General features: G+C 34.5%; 1 pseudogene; it reads left to right on the forward strand.

Moving 5' to 3' along the window:
- Positions 1 to 4,293: 4,293 nt before the first annotated feature.
- LOC111895325 (5S ribosomal RNA) lies at positions 4,294 to 4,413 on the forward strand (annotated as a pseudogene).
- Positions 4,414 to 5,996: the final 1,583 nt, after the last annotated feature.

The raw sequence follows: 5,996 nt of genomic DNA on the forward strand, positions 1-5,996 counted from the left end.
TACTGGTGGGTTTACATATTGTCAATGTGCAACCGACTCGCAAGATACAACTCACACATCTCGGTTTCAAGAATATAAGATGCTATCGTCTCACTAATCACTCGTGATGAAATCCACGAAGTGATCCAAGTGAGCATGGGTTTAATCCAATGCTCAAATCATATTCATATTCATAAGCACTCATGAACGTTGCAGCAAACATTTGCTTATGTCTAATACTCTTTAGACAATCCACACACCAATTCACGACAGTCTTCATTCATATCTACTTCAAACATATGAATGACTGTGGCCCGTTCGAATAATTTGACTGTTCTGAACCAATTAAATTATTCAGGAAGTCAAAACATGCAAAGTGAAACACAAGAATAATACTAATCCCATATGGCCTCAAACCTTTTAGTATAAATAAAACACCTTTTATTTATCACCATATCGATTACTCATTATTTGTTGTTTTAGGTAATCAACTTCTTACTTGAATCATTACAACTCTTGTCCCATGCTCTTAGCATGCACACAATATTTACCTATGGTTCTTACTTTGTGAAATAGATCAAATGAACACATTTCCAATCATACTCATTTCACAACTCCTAATCCTTTTCATAAGTGAAAGAATATCAAATTCTTGCTACTTATAGAATATGTTAGATTCTAACATTTTATGCAATGATCCTTTCGTAATGTCACTGCACTAAAGTCACAATGACTATTGCCAATGAAATTACAAAGTCCTCTATCGGAGATTGTCACAAGACAATTCCATAGATGTGATGTCTCTCACTCAGAGTACATTCCTTTGAACATCCTTTTGCATAAAAGTTTCTAATCTAGACATTGATTCTCAATATCCAACTCCCAATATGGAAACATTTCCATATTTTCCATATGACAACTCATTCTTAATAAAATCTTATCTATTCATAGTAATATCGATATGGTCCATCCAATATCATACTTCCAACTACTCACAAGCGACCAATCCTCGGCGAACTTTGGATTGTCCTTTGGTAGTTGTTTAATTATCTTAGTCAAAAACGATTCTTGTCCTTTTTCCCTCTAAATGCGCTAGACATTTGGAAAATTTTAGAATGGTCGAATATAATAGCACGTGTAATCATTCCTATACCCGAAGCGTATGGGACACGATGCATAATGTATTACATAAAGATTTGATACTTTATCAATCTTCTGCCATAATATTTTATGCGCTACGTTCTCACAATTCGAACTATGAAGAGGAATGTCGTAATCATAATCAAAATTTAAGAACACACTATGTATCCTTGACTAAAATTATTAAAATTCCATAACCTAAGCCTTTAGATTTGAAATGAAGCATAATATTCTCTCCCTTAATTATACAAAAAACAACTTCTCAACCCTTACGACTTTGCAAGGTATAACTCTTGTTTTCTATAATTAATATTGCTAACTTGAAATACTTTGTACTTCATTATACTTATAATGGAAGGTTTATGTCACATCCTACCCGTTCGGCTAACGACCCTCCACTAGTCAAGAGTGCGGTGGGTAAGAGTGGATACCCATTCAATCGTCATTTTATAGGCAATTTTCTTAAACACCCCTTATAGACCAGCTTCGTGAATGAGGCCTACTAAAGGTAAGACTGACTTTTACTCATACATATATATAATGTTAGACTTTTAATGTTATATGTATATAGTATAGGGTGTATTTTACACTTTTAAAATACTAGATGGTCTAATTTAATAAATTATACTTTTAATTTAATTGAATGTAAACCAAAACTTTATGGGTTTATTAAATCTCTGTTAATTATACACTTTAATTAATTAATAAAACCATAAGGGTGTTAGTTGAATTTTTCAAAACAATATTAGGGTTTTAGAATTTAACATTTCTAAATTAACTTTTAATCAACTTTTAACTTCAAAAACTTGAGGGCAAGTTTTGAAACATTTCAAAACATTAGGGTTCCAACTATTTAAATTTCAAAAACAAAACTTTTGAGTTCAAATTTAAACTATAAAACCTAAAGGGGAAAATTGAAACTTTTTCACAATACAAGGATCAAATAACAAATTATATAAATTAAACAATTAATTTTATCATTATCTATATTTGACCTAAGTTCAATTTCTTGCAAAATAAATTACCCAATTAATACAAATAATCAACCTTTAATCAAATAAGGAAGTTATTATCTAATCAATTGGTAATTATCGTTTGTTTTAGTCAAGGATACACTCAAAATATGATTAAAATTCGAATTTTAATGACCCATAACAGTTAAGGCAAGTATCTTTGAGTAAAACAACAATAGATCTCGAAACTGCCTCCCTTTGACGCTCGAACTCGTCGAGTTCCTCTATGGACTCGCCGAGTAGGAGCCAACTCGCCGAGTCCACATTGGAACTCGCCTAGTTCATCAGTCAGAAGGCCAAAATTTCGATTTTGCAAAAAGAATGAACATGCAAGGTTTCTCTATTGTACATGCAATTCATCCAAGACTATAAACCCTAGATCTAGTATATGATAATCAATATAGCATATAAATTAGGGTTTAGATCATACCTTGATTGTTATGTAGCAATAACAATCTCAAATCCTCCTTGTAATGACTTTAGAAAGCTTAGAGTCACAAATGTCACTCCTCTAATGGTTCACAAACACCAAGAGCAAGAGGATGAAGAACAAGGAGAGAGGAGGCTGCCCAAAACGTGTAGAAACCCTAATCCACAAGTTCACCACGTTTTTGAGCCATAAGGGTCCTTTAAATAGAGAGGCGATTAGGGTTATCTAACAAGGAAACCCTAATTTGGATGCTTAAGCCCTAAGCAACCCATGGACTCCTTCCTTAACAAGCCTTGGACGATTTCTAATGGGTTTCCTGTCACACCCCCAAACCAGAATGGCGGAAACATTCGGGGGTGGATGACTTCACGTAGTATCACAACAATTGAATATTGTAAAGAAAGTAACACAACCATCATATATATAATGAAAACGTATATTGTTGCATTATACATATTAGCAAAAGAATATTACAATATGATGATAAATGTTCAATAATAAAACATCCTTAGTGTTCTTCCTCCAAAAGCTGGTAGTTACCTGTATTACTGATTCCCTGAGAAATACAAGTGGTTTTGAAAAAGTGTCAACAATTAAGTTGGTGAGTTCATAAGTGTTTTGCATTGAAATGTATGTCCTTTTTTTGGTAGTAAATCGATGAACGAGGTTTTTCAGAAAATCCAATATTTTTTATAAATGGTTTGAAAAGTTTCCAGAGTTGATGTGTGTTAGTGTGTTCCATACTTGAATAATAATGATAACTTTGTGCCAAAATGATGTAGAAAACTGAATGCATATATGAATCTCGTAAATCAAACTTGTTTTTATACTTTTATGTGAGTTTTATAACCATACTATTGACACTGACGACCTGTAACAACATTCTTCAGGTGTTGTAGTGTTATGACATTTGTCACCCCAGACCTGCCGGTCTAACTATAGCTAATAGTTTAGGTGCGGGGTTGTCAATCCCGTATAGATCTATACACAAGTATCACGCTCTCTCTCCAAGAGATTATGGGCGATCTTTTTATGCATGCTCACCTTTCAACGAGACCTATGACTTTTGTTTAGATACTTAAGGCTAAAATGCATTTTATTGAGATTTTACTTTTTACGTCAAATAATGTTTTAACGGCGTGTCGTAAACATACGAGTGGTTATCATTTCTTCAATATAACCCAGTTTTGAGCGTTCTTTATGTTTTTGGAAACCTTGGCATGATATCTAATATTTGATGCATCCCAACTTAGATATTTGAACACTTTATTTTCAAGGTTAATTTAGTTATATTTGACTTTTGAGCGTTACAATGCTTTTGGAAAATATAGGGTTGAAGGTGGGTTAGACCTGATCCCACATCGGCTTGGAAGGAGAACTAAACACTCCTTATAAGAGTGTGGATACCTTCCTTGTCACAACGCGTTTTAAAGCCGTGAGGGCAGCAGATCCCATAAGAACTCTGCAGTTAAGCGTGTTCGGGTGGGAGTAGTACCGGGATGGGTGACCCCCTAGGAAGTCCTCGTGCCGAGTGGCCCAAAGCGGACAATATCGTGATACGTGCCAGAGGGGGATGTTACAAATGGTATCAGAGCTAGGGCACGGGTCGATGTGTTCGACGGGGACGTCGAACCCTATAATAGGGGGTGAAGGTGGGTTAGACCTGATCCCACATCGGCTTGGAAGGAGAACTAAACACTCCTTATAAGGGTGTGGATACCTTCCTAGTCACAACGCGTTTTAAATCCGTGCTCGGGCAGCAGATCCCATAAGAACTTTGCAGTTAAGCGTGCTCGGGCGGGAGTAGTACCGGGATGGGTGACCCCCTGGGAAGTCCTCGTGTCGAGTGGCCCAAAGCGGACAATATTGTGATATGTGCCAGAGGGGGATGTTACATTTCCCCATAGAATTTGTCCAACCTTATATTATAAGGTAATCCATAGCCCAATTGCAATTATCTTATAATTACAATTCCAGTTCCTTATGTTTAATTAATCTCTTTTAGTCACAAACTTAATTCTTATTAATTCTTGACTAATATTAATTAAACAATATGATTTCTCCTTTAATATATTATTCTCATAATACATTAATAAATCATATTTAATCCTTTCTCTCCATAATTCATCCAATCAAGTTGCTTTGGTGAAGGCAACCCAAAAGGACCATGCACCATCGGGTCAAGTACATACCAAAATAGTTATGGACTTAGACACTAATCCAACAATTAAGTCATTCACAGCTAATTCGTAGTAAAAAATTCATATATCTTAGTTTGAATATTACATGATATTATCGCCTCACAATTGCTCGTGATAAATTCCATGACGTAATTCAGGTGAGTGTGGGTTAATCCAATACTCAAATCTTATTTCAGGAGTACTCACGAATGGTATAGAAAATCTTTGCTATGTCTAATGCCTTAGACAATCTACAAGACAACTCATGACAGTCTAGCCTCATTACCTACTTCCAAAGTCTGATCGACCGTGGATGATTTGAATAATCTTATTATTCGGGAAGTCAAAACATGCAAAGTGAAACACAAGAATAATAATAATCCTATATGGCCCCAAAACTTTTGAGTATAAATAAAACACATTTTTTTAATCACCATATTGATTACACATTATTCATTGTATATTGTTTCGATTTATCAACTAATACTTTGAATTAAAACAATAGTTATCCTATGCTCCAAGCATGCACACTATGTTTACCTACGATCCTTACTTTGTGAAGTAGATCAATTGTAAATATTTCCAACGATACTCATTTCAAAATTCCAAATCCTTATCATAAGTGTAAGAATACCAAGTTTGTGGCACTTACTGTAATTTGTCAGATTCTAAACTTATATGTAGTGATCCTTTTGTAATTCCTATGTACACAAGTCATAGAGACTTTTTCAATTACAAAACATTCCATTGGAGATTGTTACAAGACAATTCCATAGATCCGAAGTCTCATATTCAAAGCACATTCCTTTGAACATCCTTCTTGCATAAAAGTTTCTAACTTTCTCATAGATTATTGATATCCAACTCCCATTACGGAAACATTTCCATATTTTCCATATGACAACTGATTGTTAATAATATATTGTCTATTCAGAATAATGTCAATATGGTCCATCCATTACTATACTTCCAACTATCCATAAGCAACCAATCTTTGGCGAACCTTGGATTGTTCTTAGCAGTTGTTTAATAACTTTAGTCAGATCCAGTTCTAGTCCTTTTTCCCTCGTAATGTCCTAGGCATTTGGAAAATTAGAACACATGAATATTATAGCATATGCAATCGATCCTATACCCGGAGCATATGGGATACGATTCATAATGTCTTACATAAAGATATGATACCCGACCAATCTTTTGCTATGATATTTCCATATATCGAATTTCCAATGTTGAAGCATTTCAACATGGTAT

The sequence above is a fragment of the Lactuca sativa genome, chromosome 8 (genome assembly GCF_002870075.4).
Source record: "Lactuca sativa cultivar Salinas chromosome 8, Lsat_Salinas_v11, whole genome shotgun sequence".
Taxonomy (NCBI): domain Eukaryota; kingdom Viridiplantae; phylum Streptophyta; class Magnoliopsida; order Asterales; family Asteraceae; genus Lactuca; species Lactuca sativa.